Source organism: Tamandua tetradactyla, chromosome 6, assembly GCF_023851605.1.
Source record: "Tamandua tetradactyla isolate mTamTet1 chromosome 6, mTamTet1.pri, whole genome shotgun sequence".
NCBI lineage: Eukaryota > Metazoa > Chordata > Mammalia > Pilosa > Myrmecophagidae > Tamandua > Tamandua tetradactyla.
In genome coordinates, this window is record NC_135332.1 from 65,334,793 (window position 1) to 65,354,036 (window position 19,244).

General features: G+C 39.2%; 1 protein-coding gene across 3 annotated transcripts in view; it reads left to right on the forward strand.

The window, feature by feature from the left end:
- The window catches only part of SHISA6 (shisa family member 6), a 330,433-nt gene that overhangs the window by 301,312 nt on the left and 9,877 nt on the right, over positions 1-19,244 (forward strand). The window lies entirely within an intron of this gene.

Consider the following 19,244-nt stretch of genomic DNA (forward strand, 5'->3'; position numbering starts at 1 on the left):
TAGTTAATTAAAAAGTGGTAAGTGCCCTCAGAGTTCACAGCAAGGAGAGATCATCTCCTGCTAGAGAGATTGGAGAAAGATGCAATAGAAGAGGTAGCATTTTAGCTGGCCTTGAAGGATGGATAAAGGTTGAGCAGGCAGCAATGGGAAAGAGGCATGCCAAGGAGAAATAAACAAAGCACAAGAGAGAAGGATAACTATATATCAAAGGAAGTCAGTGGAAACGCCAGTAAGGGGCCATGTGCTGGCACTATTCTATGAAGACCATGGAGCAGGAAAGGAGGTATGGGAGGAGACATTCTGTTTTCCTGGGGGTTGTGATCCTTTTCCTAGAAGCAGTGCTCTGTGTGACCACCCCCAGAAAAAGAAGCATTTACTGCGTGCACTGTCGTATAGTCCCATATATATGACATCCACCCTAGTGGTGAGATCGTGCTTCTGCCAAGCTACTGTTGGGTAAAGGGACACAAGGGCTACAATGGGAAGCTATGAGAGTGCTGTCAATGGGGAGACCGGAGGACAAGGAAGAGCTGCATTGCTCCAGGATGAATCAATGAATCAATGCTGACCTTCAAAATGTTTGGATAGGTATTAGCACAGGTCCTATAGATTAGCCATTGTTTGAGGTTTTCTCCAAGTACCAACCATTAATCACCAGTTTGCAAATCAAGAGAACTTGGGTTACTCTAGAAACTCAGAGCAGCTCTTAGTGCATCCTGAAGATGAGTCTGTGACAGGACAAAGGCTGTGGATTTTTTGTCCAATGCTTTGAAATGACCAATTCCTGAGACAACCGGGGTTTCAAAGAGAGAAAAAGTTTATTACTAGGCACGTAGCGGGAGAGCAGATGGCTTTTCAGCCCGAAATCTGTCTCTTTGAACTGCAGTAATTCTGATAGTTTTATAGTATTAAAAAAGATGGGCAGGTTTTAAGATAATGAGCACAGTGAATCCAGATGATGTAATTAGAGGTGATCTAATTACTGAGCATGTGCAGACTGATTACATGCTTAGTCACAGAACATATGTAAGAAAATGGCAGCCTTAATATCATGATGGGCATGATTTTTTGTTTTATAATGAAGTACAGGTGACTTACAGGTCAAAGTCTAAGTTACTGCATGTGTCAGGTGGGCCCATTTTGGTTAGATCCAGTCTCAGTTATCAAGATAACTTTGGACTTGGGATGGCTTAGTTCTGGGCTGATTCAAACCCTTCATTAATAAACATTAGGGGCTGTCTTTAGTAATTACAAAAATCGAAAGTTGAAAAACCGGATAAATAGGTACAAAAGAAGGTTGGTCACAAAGTTTTTACTGTTACAGGGGCAGAAGATAAAGGCTATACAATCATCGTTATCAGAGATCAAGGCAGTTGGATTACAATTTAGAGATTTCAGGTATTTCCCTCTGTCTGCTCCAATATACCAGAAAGCAAAAAGGAATACCTATTTAATGATTCAGTAACCAAAATCATCCCTTGGGTGGGCCATGGTGGTTCAGCAGGCAGAGTTCTCGCCTGCCATGTGGGAGACCTGAGTTTGATTCCTGATGCCTGCCTATGTAAGTGAAAAAAAAAATCCCTTAAATCCTCATTTCTGGTTGCAAGTCTATGTTTGCACATTCTGTCAAAATGGCAAAATAGCGTAGCATTTGTGAGCACTGTATTTGGAGTCTTCAAATCTGAGTTTGGATCCAGGTTCAGTCATTTATTTTCTGTGTGACCTTCAGCAACTCAGTGTCGTCTGTGAAATGTGAATGGTCAAAGAGTTGTTGTGAGGTTTCAATGGTATGATATTTGAAAATTACTTAAAGCAGTATCTCACCCAACAAAGGGCAGCTGATAGGAAAAAAAATTGTCCTACTATACATCTCTGTCCAAACACACATACAAAAAAATCCATTGTACTGGGATAGCAATGCTCATGGTTTCTTGAGCCAGACACCAGGCATAGAATCTCCTCCAGTTGGTGTTGGAATGTGAAGGTTAAAAATGGGCCTAGAACTAGAAAATTTCACTTCTAAAAGAGAAATATTACAGTATGTCAGATACACTCATAGCAGTTGCAGGATGGATTTGGGTCCTTTGGCGACCTACATTGTACATGAGGTATTCTGGGGTTTCCCAAGAGATTCCAGAGCCTCTAAATATTCATTGACCCTCTGTTCCAGTAGTTCAGCCTGAGTCATGTTTTGCAATATTGAGCCACTTTCTGCCACCCAGTAAAGGACTGGGGGCCTACATCAGAGCTTGGGGGACTGTATAGGTGAGAGTGAAGAGAGTCCGGGATATTTCAAAGAATCCCATAACAGTCCCCCTCTGAGGAAACATCACAGATCTTACACCTCCTTAGGGAGCCCACCTTCCCTGCCAGCTTGGCCCAGTGTCTGAACTGAGAGATTCTGCCCTCTCCCAGGTCCCCTCATCACATACCCAAGGCTCACCCCGTTCTACAACAAGGCAACTCCTGGGCATTCCAAGATTGTTTTTCCATGGGCATGATTTAAACAATTCTCTGGGATATGCTCACTTGTTCTTTATCGCCAGGAGACAGATTAGTCCCCCAGAATCGAGTCAGAGATGGCAAATACTCCTTTCCTGGTGATTATATCAACTGCTAGCAGAACAAACACAGCCCAGGGTCTCTAGTCCCAGACAAGCCGAAGCTGTCCTGAAGAAGTGGACCATGGCAGGTGGTAGGTACTCTCCTGGGGAAACCTAAAGCTTGTCTTTTTAAGTGAATCAGGCAGAAGTCACATTGTTTTCCTGTGTGTGTATGACAACCCATACGGAGCTATTTCTTCAAGTAAAATTGAAAATGAAATGCCAGAAGTGGAGAAGATCAGCAGATCTGCTGAGGAGGGGCTGACACAAAACGACTCAGGGTGGGGCATGGCTGGACTCTTAGGGGTGGAGGGGAGACCAAGGGAAAAGGAAGGAGGGAGAGTGGACAGGAGCACAAGATCGATGTCTTCACGATGCCTTCTTGGTGTCACTGACAACCAACTTATCTATCATCCTCGGAGGAACTCGTGGTCTCAGATATCATGACCCACAGAACCTGCCTCCCTACATTGACATTTCCATGCCACAGAGATGAAAATGATTGTGCTGAAATGAATGTGAATGGCATCTAATGCTCAAGAAGAAGGGTAAGGTGTGCATTGGATTTGAGTGGAGAAGGAGTGCTGCCTCACCCCAACACACACCTTACCTAGAGACATTTAAAATGTTACAACCCCCAATCCTGGCTACAAGCCAGGAAATGTGCCACTTTGAGCCTTAAGACGAGGGTACAGAATGAGGGGAGAGAAAGTGGGAGCAGCAGTCGAGCTTTATCATATGGCCTCTTGCCCACTTTCCTCCACCTCAAGAATTGATCCATTTATTCATTCATTCATCATTCAAAAAAATGGTGCAAGTGCCTCCTAAGCATCTAGGGACTATTGTGCTAAGAATACAAAGAAATGTAATGGATCTCAACCCTCAGGAATGTTCAATGTATTGATAGCTGGGAAGAAGTGCCTTCTATGCATGAGTATTTAATCGTTTTGAAAGAGTGGAAGAATGAGACACAGAAGTAATAAAGTCAAACAACATACGATTAAGCACCCAAAGCAAATAATGGTGGTAATGAATGGCTCAGCGCTCATCACTATGCCCTGGAGGGCCTGAGAATCGCTTTGAGGAGTTGAAATGGGAGAATGATCTTCAAGGGATGAAAGGGTTTGGGTAATTAGAAGAAGGAGAAGAGCAAACCAGATGGAGGACATCCCTCAACTAAGCACCAAAGAGAAGTGTTGGGCAGAGGGAAAATTAGCCTTCAGGAGTCACGGGGCCCTGCTGGTGTGTCAGGTGGGCTGAAACAGGCTTGGATTGAGGACAGCTCTGAATGTGTAGTTACATCAGCAGTATTGCTCAAAGGTGTGGTCCACATGCCAGCTGCAGTAGGATCACCTAGGAAGCTTCTAAAATACTGATTCTTGGGGCCCATTTTAGATCTCCCAGATCTGAATTCATGGTGGAAGAGGGGAAAGATCAGAGATTTTTTTTTAACACATCTTCAAGAAATATTTATGTACACTAGATTTTTGAAAGTCTTTGGCCTAAGATATCTAAACTTTAACCTACTGGTAATTTGTAACACTTGCAGGCTAAAGGCCAGGATGAAACTAGAATTTGAGAAAAACTAATTTATTGGGGGTGTACAGGGTAGACTCAAAGGGACAGAAATTGGAAGAAGGGAGGAAATCAGGAGATTTTATAGTAATTCAGGAGGGTGGTGATGAGGCCCCAACATGCTAGTTAATAATTGATATGCACATTAGCTCTTTGTTCCGTATTCTCAGAACTCCATCAGCTGAATCATTATTTGTGTCTTTAGGTATTATTTGTACTCCCAACTTTCCTGCAATTCCCTAAGCAGAAATCGCATTTACTACATGTCACACAACTATGGCTAAGAATGTCCAAATGAAATTGCTCTTTTCACTTTCACCCCCAGCCCACTTCAAACACATATATATGCAAATGTGCAAATACACAGATACATGAACACACATTTACACACACAGTTTATTTGCTCCATGGTGAAAACTGATGCTTTCCTTAGCACTTAAAACTGTGTACTAATAGCCACAGCAAGGAAAACTCATGGTCAGCTCCATTAGCTTCAGCTGCAGGGGCAAGGCGGAAAGTTGTGATTCTGAGTTCTGCCACCTATTGGTGGTTGCACACTCTCCAGAGACAAAGTGCCCCACCTTGCTTCTTTGCTTCCTTGAAGCAGCCTTGGAGCTGGGATGGAGATTACTTTGTCACTTTATAGTCTTGTCAGCATATTGATCGATGAGTCCTGAACGCTAATTAATTGTTATGTTATCCAGCTCAATACATCAGGAAGGCTGATGGTCCTGACAGGGCAGTGTGCCAAAGCCCAGAGCTCACTAAAGAGGGTGGGGGAGGAGAAACTGGTAATTGAGAGAGTGGAGATGTGATCTTTGATAAGCCCAGGGAGAGACAGGATGCCAAGTTTAACAGACCATATAGACATCACCACCTAGAGGAGCCCTCAGCAAAATCATGGGTGTCATTGGCCTTCCTAGTCTTTAAATCATCATGAATTCTGCTTTTCTCCTTTCCACAATAACACCTAGTTTTCCGCACACCCCAAACTTTCATCTACCAAAACCCCCAATGGAACATGTTCAGAATAAACTAGCGTGTGTTAATAAGCATGTGCTGGGCAGTTTTCCATCTGATCCTCTATAGCTATGCTCCACCCTATTCAGTGGTACCAGATGCTGGCCTTTATGGACTGCTGTGTTATTGGGATCCCTTGCTCTCTGGCTTCTCTTGGGGTTTGATAAATGGAGAATCCCAGAAGAGATCCAAGAGGTGGAGTAGAGTGACATTGAGATTCTTATTTCCGAGGTTACCTCCTTGTACATTCATGAGGGTGACTATTTCCCACAACTAAAGATTAGGTGGCCCTGTTTCTCTGTGGATTCCAGGTGCTACTTGCTTCCTTCACCACTCAGGACTGCTTTGGATGAGGCTCCCTGCTGTTGCTAATGCAGGGTATTGCCTTATCCCCCTTGGCATTTCCCTAAACCCTATTCACACCTTTGAAAATGGTCCGTTTATTAAAGTCCCCTCAAATTATCCATTTTACCTTTTTCCTGCCTAGACCATGATGATTGATACAAAGTATTAGGTGTAAAAAAGTGTACCAAGGGAGAAGATGGCGGCTTAGTAAGACGCGTGGGTCTTAGTTCCTCCTCCAGAACAGCAACTAAAGAAACAGAAACAATACGAAACAGCTCCTGGAGCCACGACAGAGACCAAAAAGACAGCGTACCCCATTCTGGAATGGCTGAACAGGCAGGGAGAATCCGCTGCGGTGAGATACCCGAGGGGCGCGCGCTTTCCCGGGCCGGGGCGGCTGGCGACCGGGGTCCCTTCCACACACGTGGCTTCCCGGTCTGACTGGGAACGTTGGATAGCGGGGCCCTCCTGCCACACTTGGCGTCTCGGGCCAGCTGGGCAATTTGGACCGGTACTCCCCCAAGCCGCGGTGGCCGGCGACCCCCCCACCATGCGCGGTTTCCCAGGCCGACTGTGAGATTCGGATTGGCAAGTTAAAGGAGCCACAGCATCTTTTACTGGTGGGACCCGCAGACAGACGAGCGCCACGAGCGCCACCTACTGGGCAGGAAAAGAAAAACAGAGCCCAGAGATTTCCCAGAAAAACCTTTCAACCAGCCGCATCCCACACCCAGGGAAATCTGATCAAATGCCCAGACACCAGCAGAAAATAATGGATCACGCTTGGAAATTGAAGATATGGCCCAGTCAAAGGAACAAACCAATAGTTCAAATGAGTTACAGGAGCTGAGACAACTAATGCTGAATATATGAACAGAAATGGAAAACCTCTTCAAAAGCCAAATCAATAAATTGAGGGAGGACATGAAGAAGACATGGGCTGAACAAAAAGAAGAAATAGAAAATCTGAAAAAACAAATCACAGAACTTATGGGAGTGAAGGACAAAGTAGAAAAGATGGAAAAAACAATGGATACCTACAATGGTAGATTTAAAGAGACAGAAGCTACAATTAGTGAACTGGAGGATGGAACATCTGAATCCCAAAAAGAAACAGAAACTATAGGGAAAAGAATGGAAAAACTTGAGCAGGGGATCAGGGAACTGAATGACAATATGAAGCGCACAAATATACGTGTTGTGGGTGTCCCAGAAGGAGAAGAAAAGGGAAAAGGAGGAGAAAAACTAATGGAAGAAATTATCACTGAAAATTTCCCAACTCTTATGAAAGACCTAAAATTACAGATCCAAGAAGTGCAGTGCACCCCAAAGAGAATAGACCCAAATAGGCGTTCTCCAAGACACTTACTAGTTAGAATGTCAGAGGTCAAAGAGAAAGAGAGGATCTTGAAAGCAGCAAGAGAAAAACAATCTGTCACATACAAGGGAAACCCAATAAGACTATGTGTAGATTTCTCAGCAGAAACCATGGAAGCTAGAAGACAGTGGGATGATATATTTAAAATACTAAAAGAGAAAAACTGCCAACCAAGACTCCTATATCCAGCAAAATTGCCCTTCAAAAATGAAGGAGAAATTAAAACTTTTATAGACAAAAAGTTACTGAGAGAATTTATGACCAAGAGACCAGCTCTACAAGAAATACTAAAGGGAGCACTAGAGTCAGATACGAAAAGACAGAAGAGAGAGGTATGGAGTAAAGTGTAGAAAGAAGGAAAATCAGATATGATATATATAATACAAAAGCCAAAATGGTAGAGGAAAATATTATCCAAACAGTAATAACACTAAAAGTTAATGGACTGAATTCCCCAATCAAAAGACATAGACTGGGAGAATGGATTACGACCCAGCAATACCACGCTAGGTATCTACTCAAAGGACTTAAGGGCAAAGACACAGACAGACATTTGCACACCAGTGTTTATACCCGCATTGTTTACAGTTGCAAAGAGATGGAGACAGCCAAAGTGTCCATCGACGGACGAGTGGCTAAGCGAACTGTGGTGTGTACCTACGATGGAATATTATGCAGCTTTAAGACAGACTAAACTTATGAAGCATGTAATAACATGGATGGACCTAGCGAACATTATGCTGAGTGAGTCTAGCCAAAAACTAAAGGACAAATACTGTATGGTCCCACTGATGTGAACCAACATTCGAGAATCAACTTGGAATATATCATTGGTAACAGAGACCAGCAGGAGTTAGAAACAGGGTAAGATAATGGGTAATTGAAGCTGAAGGGATACAGACTGTGCAACAGGACTAGATACAAAAACTCAAAAATGGACAGCACAATAATACCTAATTGTAATGTAACTATGTTAAAACACTGAATGAAGCTGCACCTGACCTATAAAAAAAAAAAAAGTGTACCAAGGTCAAATAACTAATAAAATAGGTTATTTATTATGGACTTCTCAGAGTCTTTAACTTGCATGGTGAATATCCAGAGAAAGGATATAATAGACAGTGTTTCCAAGGTTTATTTGAACCAGAACCATAACCACCCCCAGATCCTACACTAAATATTCTGTAGAACCCAAATATACACTGACAGCTGGCAAAGAAGTACACAGCCACCACAAAACACCCAAATTCTGGGATTCACTGCTGAGGAACACAACAAAGACTTTGTAAATAGCATTCAAACTTTTAGACAATGTCACATAGTGAAAAAAAAATACAGCTCTGGGAAATGAGTCCTGTGCTCTTTAGTCCTGTCTCTGCCACCAACTCTGTGATCTTAGGCAGGCATCTTTTCTTGTCTGGAATTGATCAGTAGAATTTTAACTTATTAGCAGTAGAACGGTTTCTTTAAATGAAATGTTAAATAGAAGCCGAGTGTAGAATACAGATGAAAATCAAGCTGCTCTGGTTGTAGGCAGTGATGGAGAGGGCAGTGCTGAGACTCCATCCACTAGACTCTTACTCCCTCTCAGTCTATCTCTTAAGTGGGGGTCCTCGAGCTGCCCCAGGGAGCTCCCAGGACTCCTGGGAAGTGCTGCTTTGAGTGAGGTGCTCCTCGCACGCAATCCTCGTTGACCTCCTACACTCACGGCAGTTGACAAAAAAAAAACAATGTAGAATATATATGTATATCTGAAAATGTGTCAGGTTTTAGCAACACATAATTCCTTTACTACAGGGTAAAGGAACTTTGGAGCTTATTACACCCTCTCAGGAGGTATCGTCAATATTAAGTGACTTTTCTAAGCCAACATTCTAACTCTTAAAATGAGTCTGAATGAGTCTGAAATATGAACAAAAATTTCATTTTCCCTGAATGCAACCTGTTCGGCATAAAATTTATTTGGAATTTTATTGATTCCAAAAGATTTGAAAACACCTTCAAGCTGTCCAGGGGCTAAGGACCCAGTTAGAGGTTCCCTTTCCTCCGACCCGCCCCCCCCCCCAACATCTCTTCTGCTAAGCACTGAGGCCTCCAGGCTACGAGGGAAATCAGCCTGGCAGAGAACCAGGGAACTGAAGTGGGATGGGGAAGGGCAAAGCACCCAGGTAAAGCTGGCTATGGCCTGCGAAAAGATTAACAACTCCTCGCCCTATAAAGCAACTATAAACCTGGAGGAAAAAAAATAATAACAACAATTTCAGTGTTCTGGAAATTGACCAAAGGTATACAACAATCTGAAAAACATTTTTGCTTGAAGAACTGCTGAATGTGAGATAAGAATGGTTAAGAGTTGGTGACATTCTTGACTAGGGCTGCTCACATCCCAGTCCTGGCTCAGCACTCAGCTGTGAGTACTGACAGCTGAGCTGCTGTCGTCAAAATGGGCTCACTCAGTTTGGAGAGGAAGGGTGACACCCTTGTGTTCTCAACACATACAGGGAAGCATCAATGCTATTAACGGCTGACTTCTCATCTGTAACCATGGAGGCCAGAGGCAATGGAATAACTTATTCAAAACGGTGAAAGTCAAAAAAAAAAAAATGTTATCCAGGAATGCTATATCCAGCAGTGTTATCAGTGATGGTGACTATCTCAGTTGGGTGATCAAGGGAATTAGCTGCTGTACTTGCGCAAGGGGGTCAGCTGCTATATGAAGTTGCAATTGTGGCTGGGGCTGCATGCATGTGCACTGGAGGCCAGAAGGCCCAAATGGTTCACACATTCCTGATCAACCATGAGGCTGTTGTGCATGCTTGTAGGAGATAGAAAAGGGCCTTCTGGGAAGTAGAAGCTGGAGAAAACCTAAAAATGGCCTAAACTTTGAAGGTACTCCCCTTCCCACACACACATATCTATTGGCAGCGGATGGAAGACTTACTGTGTTGAGGTGTTTGAGCACAACCTCTGTCCAATCAGTGGCTGACCACTAACCTATGCAGACACAGGGGAATCATCAAGGAAGCCATGCTTAAACATGAAAACAAAAATATATCAAAAAGACTAAGTAGGGAAAATGGCTGTATACCACAGTGAAGACAGATTTCAAACTTCAACCCAGGGAAGTTACTGAATAAAGAAAAAAGAAATCAGCAATCTTGAGGGGAAAAAAGTAATCAGGAACCCAGAATTGTTACAATATATAATCTCAGAGATGTCCAGCTTTCAAAAAAGAAAAAAGTATACAAGCTATGCAAAGAAATAAGAAAGTGTGACCTACCAAGAAAAAGACAGGTCAATAGAAACTGTCTCTAAGTATCACCAGATGTTGGATTTAAGAGACAAAAATTTCAAAGCAGCTGTTACAAATATATTCAAGAACTAAAGGAAACCATACTTAAAAAATTAAAGGAAAGTCTGAAAACAATAAATCACCAAATAGAAATTCTCAATATGTAAGTAAAATGATAAAAAAGAACCAAATGGAATTTTAGAGTTAAAGAATGCCATAACTGAAATGAAAATTCATGAAAGGTTTTAAAAAGCAGATTCTAGACAGCCAAAGAAAGAATTAGTGAACTTGAATCTAGATCAATAGAAATTATCCATCTGAAGATCAGGAAAAAGACTGAAGAAAATTTAACATAGCCTTAGAGACATATAGAAAAACATCAAATGCACCAATATATATGCAATGGGAGTCCAAGAAAGAGAAGAGAGAGAAAATGGGCAGAAAAACTATCAAAAGTAATAATGGCTAAAAACTTCCCATAGTAGACAAAAAAATTAGCTACATATTTAGGAATATAAAGAAAACACATACACATGCAGGAGACCCAGGTTTGATTCCCGCCCTATGCACTTCCCAAAAAACAAACAAACAAGCAAACAGAGAAAAACAAACAAACAAGTAAAAATTCAACAAATCATGCTGCAATAACAGGACACTCACATGGAAAAAGAGTGAAATGTGACACCCACCATACAATGTACAAAAAAATTACCCATACCTTAACTGCCAAAAGTGAAAAACAAAGAAAATCCTGAAAGCAGAAAGAGAAAAATGACTTATCACATAAAGTAGGCAACAATTACACCAGCCAATGGGTAATGGAAGGCTTTTCATCTGAAACAAAAGAGGCCAGACACAATGAGATGCCATATTTTATTCAAAGTGGTGAAAGAAAAAACTGTGACCCAAGAATTCTATATTCAGCAAAATTACCCTTCAAGAGGAAGACAAAACAAAGGCATTTTTGCTAACAGATCTGCCTTATAAGAAATAGTAAAGAAAGTTCCCAAATTGAAAGGAAATGGACACCAGACAGTAACTCAAACACACAGGAAGAAATGGAAACATCAGATAACCAATATTGGGTCAATGTAAAAGACTCCATAAATACATTTTTCTCATGTCTTCTTTTAACTTTTAAAAAAGACATAAGATTGTATAATGTAATAAATTTAATACTGTATTGTTGAGTATATATATATATATATATATATATATATATATGACAATGTAATATATATGACAGTGATAGTATGGTGTATTAGAGCTATATTAGAGCAAGTTCCTATACTTTAGGTCTTAAGTATGCTATACTTTTTGAAGTAGATTGTGAAAATTAAGATACATGTTGTAATCCCTAGGACAACTACTGAGAAAATAACTTTTAAAATATAGTAAAATTAGCAAAATTATTCAAATGGTACAATATAAATACAGTTATATACAGTGTCATGTACTGGAAGACTCAATACAGAAGAGATGTTGATTGCCCCTAAAATAACTTAGAGGTTTAATGCAATTCCTACCAAAAATCCCAGCAGATTTTTTATAGATATAGACAAGGCAAATTTAAAAATTTATATGAAAAGGCAAAGAAATTAGAATAGCTAAAACAATTTTGGAAAAGAAGAATAAAGTATAAGGAATTTGGTCACTTGATTTCAGGACTGATTATGTGGTATTGGCAGAAGGATAGACAACAATTTAGTGGAACAGAATAAACCACTCAGAAATATACCCACATAAATATGCCCAAGTGATTTCTGACAAAGGTGTGAAAGTAATTCAGTAGAGGAAAGATAGCCTTTTCAACAATTGTTCTGGCACAAAAAAGCAGAAAAAAAATGTACTTGAACTAAACCTCACACCTTATACAAAAATTAACTCAAAACAAATCATGGACTCAAATGTAATATTAGAAACCTTTTCTACAAAAAACATAGGAGAAAATCTTTGGGATCTAGAACTAGGCAAAGAGTTTTTACACTTAACATCAAAAGCACAGTAAAAGAAAAGGTTGATAAATTGGACTTCATTGAAATGAAAAACTTCTGATCTGCCAAAAGAGTCTGTTAAGAGATGATAAGACTGTTAATCACTTGGAGAAAACATTCGCAAACTTTATATCTGACAAAGGACTAGCATTCAGAATATATAAAGAACTTTCAAAACTCATGGTAAAAAAGTAAAGAATCTAAAAAGGGCAAGAGAAATGAAAAGAAATTTCACTGAAGAATTGTCACTCTAAAATAAGCACATAAAAAGATGTTCAACATCACTACCCATTAGGGAAATGAAAATTAGAATCACAAAAATATATCACTGCACACCTATAAAAAATCACTAAAATAAAAAATAGTGATAACATAAATGTTGGTGAGTGAATGACTCATGCATTGCTGGAAGGACTGAAAAACAGAACAGCCAATCTGAAAAACAGTTTGGCAATTTCTTTAAAAATTAAACATGCAACTGTAATACAGTCCAACAACTGTTCTCATTGGCATTTATTCCAAATAATTGATGACTTACGTTGGCACAGAAATGTGCAGCTTTATTTATAATGTCCCCAAACTGGAAACAATCCATAAGTTTTTCAAAGGGTGAATGGTTAGCTAAATTTTGGTATATTCACATCATGGAATACTACTCAGCAATTGAAAGGAATGAACTATTGATACACCCAATAATCCAGATGAATCTCCATAGTGGCATGCTTAGTGGAAAAAAAAAAGCCAAACCAAATGTTACATACTGAGTGATTCCATTTATATAACATCCTTGAAATGATAAAGTTATTGAAATGAAGACCAGATTAGAAGTTGCCAGGGGATAAGGAGGGGATGGGTATGGAAAGGACATGGATGTGGATATAAAAGGACAACACAAGGGTTCCTTGTGGTTATGGAAATGTACTGTATCTTGACCGTATCAATGTCAATATCCTGGTTGTGATATTGACTATTTTGCAAGACATTACCATTGGTGAAACTGGGTAAGGGTTCATGAGATGTCTTCATTATTTCCTACAACTACATGGAAATCTGCAGTTAACTCCAGAAAAAGTTTAATTTAACAAAATTGTACAAGACAATTTTATTTTGCTCAAAAATCTTTGATTGGGGCAGGGCTCAGCAGGAAGAGCTGGTCTCTCTAGCACTCATGTCAGCTGGAGTGGCTAGAAGGACAGAGGCTGGGATCATCTGTCCACTTACCTCTCCAGAAGCTCATGATGGCTGTTGACTGAGACCTCAGGTGGAGCTGTCAGAACATTTATATGTAGCCTTTCATGCATCCTTGAACTTCCTTATAACATGGTGGCTGGGTTCTGAGAATAAGTGTGCTGAGATAGAGAGCCAGGTGGAAACCAGTATGCCATTTTGTGACCTGGCCTTAGAAATCATGCATGGTTACTTTTGCTGCATTATACTGACCAAGGCAGTCACAGATGCCCTCCAGTTTCGAGGAGAAGGGAGATATATACTCTTGATCATAATAGGGGTACAGTAAGGTTCTGAAAAAGCATATAGTACTAGGACCATATTTTTGGCCATTTTTAGAAAATATGATAAGCTACACTCTCTAAAAACTGACTTTCTCTTCCAAATCTACGTGACTGCACATGGCTACCCAGGCCATAGGTTATGAGTCTAGCCATGCAGAGACCAAATCTCTTTCTGAACGAAAAAAGTCCGAACTTCTGGGGAAGGCACTCCCATTGGCTCAGTTAAAAATCAGGTATTCACACCTGATTAAATCAGCCATGATCTAGACCTTGGGCTGCATGAAAGGAAATAGGGTGACACTGCACAGCTATACCAGGTAGGGGATGATACTCCAACAGAAAGGAGGAAAGTTTCTGATCAGGAGGAATCACATTTAGCTAGCAAGACAACTCAAAGTACCAAAACGTATAAGGTGGACTTTTTAAAGAAAAGCATGCTTTCATCAAGAGACAAGCTTAAAACAACATGACACAGAAAGGTTAGACACAAAAGGATAGGCAAAGTTTGTCAGGTAAATGCAAACAAAGAGAAAAGCTGGTTTGGTAATATAAATATCAGATCGAGAGGACGTAAAGGCAAAAAAAAACATTAAATAGCACAGGGTTATGTGATGTCGATGAATGGTGCAATCCACAAAGAAGACATAACCATCATGAGCGTTTTTGTGCTGAATAATGTAATTATGAAATATCTAAAACCAATTCTATAACAAATACAAAGAAAAATTCATGGGAGAAGAATTGTAGTAAGTGATCTTAACATACTTCCCTCAATTCTTGACAGATTAAGTAGACAAAAGATGAATTAGGATAGAAAGGAACTGAATAATGTATTTAATGTATCTGATTTAATAGGTATCTGTCAATTTTGAACTCTACAAAAATAAAATATACCATTTTCCCAAGTACTCATGAAACATTTACAAAAATTGGTCATACATAAACCCACAAAGGAAATCTCAATAAATTCCAAAAAGTAGAAAATGTACAGGCCCTGTTCTTTAACCACAGTGCAATAAAACAGAAAATAAATGGCAAAAGTTCAAACCAACAAACATAAACACTTAGAAATCAAACACCACTCTACTAAATTCCTCTTGGGTCAAAGGGGAAATCAAGGCTGCAATTACAGACCATTGACTGAGAACACTAAATGTTGATGCTCATAGGACAATTCCAGAGATAAATTCATAGCCTAGAAACCTTATATCATTAACAGAAATACACGAAAATAAATGGAACTTAAGATTCCAGCCAAGAAATCACACACAAAAAAAATAATCAGGAAGCAGGAATTAATAAATACAAAAGCACAAAATAGTGAATTCAAGTTCAAAAAGTAACAGAGCTGATACATATATAAAAGCCAGTTCTTTGAAGAAGAATATGAATAACTCTCTAGTCCAGAAAACATTAACACACAAAATAAAGAATGAGAATGGAAAATTTATGTTTTTTCTTTATTTTGAGGGAATTTGATATAAAATTTTAAGTAAATAAAGTTGAAAACTTCCAATGGATTTTTGAAAAATGGAAATTACAAGTCGAATTCAGAATTAGTATACTCGAATGAATCAATATACAAGGAAAATGTCGTCAAAGTATGAGAAAGCCTATCTGGCTTTGCATGCCCCCCTCTCCTCCTAGCTATGTAACCTTGGGCAAATTACTCTCTTAACGTCTCTAAACCTCCTTTTCCTCATCTTTAAACTATCTATGATAGCAGTATTTACACTGTGGAATTGTTGTGCAGCCAATGAAATAACACAAGCCAAGTCCCCTAGCACAGGGCAAAGAGAAAGACTCCCAAAAAGGTACCAGGCACTTTCATGGTTGCATTCCTTCAAACTTCCAAAGAACAGATATTTCATATACATTAATAATTTCAGAGCATACATTAAGATAGAAAGCTTCTCATTTGACTTTCTTAGAGCATTATCACGATACAAAAACCTGACAGTGTTAACACAAAAAAAGACAACTACACAATTTATGTATGAATATGCTAGATCCTATTATAAGAAAATAGGATCCAGTGTTGTAATGAAAGAATAAGACACCAAAGTCAGATAGGGCATTTTCCAGAAACCCATGAATGGTTCAATATGAAAAATCTACCAATCTAATTTGCCACATCAATAAGCAATTAATAATGTATATTCTCAATGTAGAAATGCTTCTTTAAGTCATTATATCAGCCTATGGAAATGAAATTTCATGTTCAAAGCTTGTTTGCTGTGACATTATTAAACTTTTAAACAATCAAATACCCAATATTAGGGGAATACTTAAATATACTAAAATACATTATGCTTAAATTATATTAAGGACTATTACGAAACCATATAAAATATTTCAAAGAATATATTGCAATATGTAAAAATGTTTCAAGATATGTGGTTCATTAAGTATAAAAACATTTAAAATATTATACACAGCATGCTTACATAAGGGGAAGCTACACATTTATGTGTGTGTATGTATATATATACATATGGGAATTTGGGTTATTTCCTTTCTTTTGCTACAATAAAACATTGCAAAGAATAACACTATTCATTTGTCATTTTTCACAGGTGCAAGGATCAAATTACCATATATATCTCCATTTCTATGATTCTTCACTTTGCAAAATGACACATACACAAGATTATTTCTTGCAATATTGTTTAAGTGTGTGTGTGTAAACATGCACATAAATATTTATGGGGGAAAGGGAACAAAGGGAAATGCAACAAAATTCACAGTAGTTATTTTAGGTCAGTTGTAATTTTTACCTTTACACTTAATTTGAAATGCTTTCCCTTAATTCCAATACAGGAAAAATCAAACGTTAGCAAAAACATTTTTAAATGAGATTCAAACAAAAGGAAAATCACTGTATGTGTAGGTAAAATATCTGAACCAAGACATCAATCCTGGCTGGGACCGCATCTGTAAAAACAATTACAATAACTATCTTAAATAAGGTATTTAGAATTTTATAAAGTGACTGAAAAATGGTAGGCCAATAATACATATTCATTATACTCCACTCCACTCCCTTTTCAAATGAAGATCATTGTGAGAATTAGTTTCACATGTATATTAAAATATTTGGCCCCAGGCCTGGAGCACAATTGGATACTAGAAATTACTGAATCTGAATGATCCCTGTTTCTTGGTGGTACCTAGAGATGGAAAAAATGGTTCTCTCTAACTCCCACTCTCTATCATTCAACCCGGGTTCTCCTATTACATGGAATTGCCTCTGTAATGTGGTCATATTGCTTTAAAAAGTAAAAATTAAAAATTAAACAGAAAACAACAATGAAACTGGTTTTTGCCTTGCCTTTGGAGGACAAGTAGGAAAAATCTATCATCTAACTGCCCTCCTGGATTCCATCTACTGGCTTAAATCTAGGTTCAGTGTAGAACTGATTCAACCTTTAGCAAATAGTTTCTTCTCTGGTTATAGCACAACAATCTGCCTTAGGAAGGGACAGTATCTCCATTTGAGAACCTTTGGCCTCCCACCCAACCCAACACCCCTATTGGACAATGTGCTTAACATTGCAATATGCATTATTGCATTAAGAGGCTGGTCTTATCCAGGGGAATAATGTGACGATTCCACTGGCTTGGATAATTTGTCCTGTGGGAGTACACAAGATGAACTGTCTGAGAAATGGCTAAAGATGGTAGAACAAAGTGACTCTTAAATAAATGTGGGCAAAAGATATATTATGGGCTTGGATTTAGAAGAAGGCTATAGGAACAGAAAGGAAGAGAAGCATTTGAGAGATAATTCGAAAAATCAGCAGGACTTTGGGATTCACTGGATATGGAAGAGGGAGGGAGGAAAATGGTGAAGATAACCAAACATATGGAGTATTTTACCAATGATAGAAGCCTGAATATTGGAGTAAAAAATGAAGAGCTCACTTTGGGACTTAATGTATTGGGAAGGGCAGGTATCTACAAGGAGCTGAAAATCAGATTGTAAAGATCAGATGATCCTTGGTTTAGACATAGGTGTAGGCTTGGGAACGAATTTGGGCAAAAAAGTAGAAGCCTTGGAGTACACTGAACATTTACGGGGCACCAGTATTTTGACAATAGTGAAAATGGGGAAGCAGATGTTCTAGCTCCAGTAGGATGATGGAGCTGTAACCAATGGTTTAGATAAATTAAAGAAAGACCTCATGCCACTTCTTTTCCTTGCTTTAGCTGAAATTAAATGTGTGCATCAATGAAAAGTAAGAATACAAGGCTGAATTGAAACAGTAATACAATGTTTACATGTACTTTAGGATGACGCCAAATCTTCATTCTGTCACTCCAAACAGTTTTAGAAGTCCTAGGAATATCTTCAATACTGGGTCTTAGCAACTATGAACATATTATTTTTATGGTTCCTTTAATAAAAGGAAATGCTTTTAAAAATCAGGCTTTGTCGTTTAGAGGCAGGATTGAGCCTAGAACCCCGGACCCCTAATCCAAGACAGTAGGTGTTTCATGTCAGCCTGCCATGTTTCCAGATGTACTCAGACACCTGCATATAAAGACCCAGGAATAAACGAAAGTCCTATAAGCTATGAACACCTTAAGTCAGGACATCTTTTTCCTGGCTAACCACACCTTAGCCAGGGGAAGAGAAAAAAAGGGGAAAAAATCCACTCCTCTTACCCACTTCCCTACTCTCTATACACATACTTGCCAAATGCCCATTCATCTCTATCCTTCCCTTCTATACCCCACAAAGCCTCTGTGGTAGTTAGATTCAGTTGTCAACTTGGCCAGGTGAAGGCACCTAGTTCTGTTGCTGTGGACATGAGCCAATGGTACCTGAACCTCATCTGTTGCTCATTACATCTGCAGTCGGCTAGGAGGCATGCTTGCTGCAATGAAAGATGTTTGATTTAATTGGCTGGTGCTTAAATGAGAGAGTGCAACATAGCACAGCCCAAGCAGCTCAGCATACTTCATCTCAGCACTCATAGCTCAGCCCAGGCCTTTGGAGATGCAGAAAGAAATCACCCTGGGGAAAGTTGTTGGAACCCAGAGGCCTGGAGAGAAGACCAGCAGAGACCATCCTGTGCCTTCCCACGTAAGAAAGAACCTCAGTTGAAAGTTAGTGCCTTTCCTCTGAAAAATTAACGAAATAAATCAAATTAATAAATAAAAATTAATAAATAAATTAACGAAATAATGAATAAATTGGCCTTTTATTAAAAGCCAATCTGTCTCTGGTGTGTTGCATTCTGGCAGCTAGCAAACCAGAACAGCCTCTATGGCTGATTATATGGATACAAAAATTTAGGTGGGTCACCAAGGTGACTGAGGAATCCCTGTTGCGGTAGAAGAGAGACAGAAACAGAAAACTTCTTTGACTCATTGTCCCTGTCATTCACTTTTCCAGGGCATCAAAGGGCCTGAACTTTTAAAAAAGTGTTTCCTTTGACTCAGAGAAGTACATTGGAGGTTAAGAGAAGTGCTGTTGTACTGGACAGACAGTGGAATACCTCACCTCTTCTCTAAAATTTT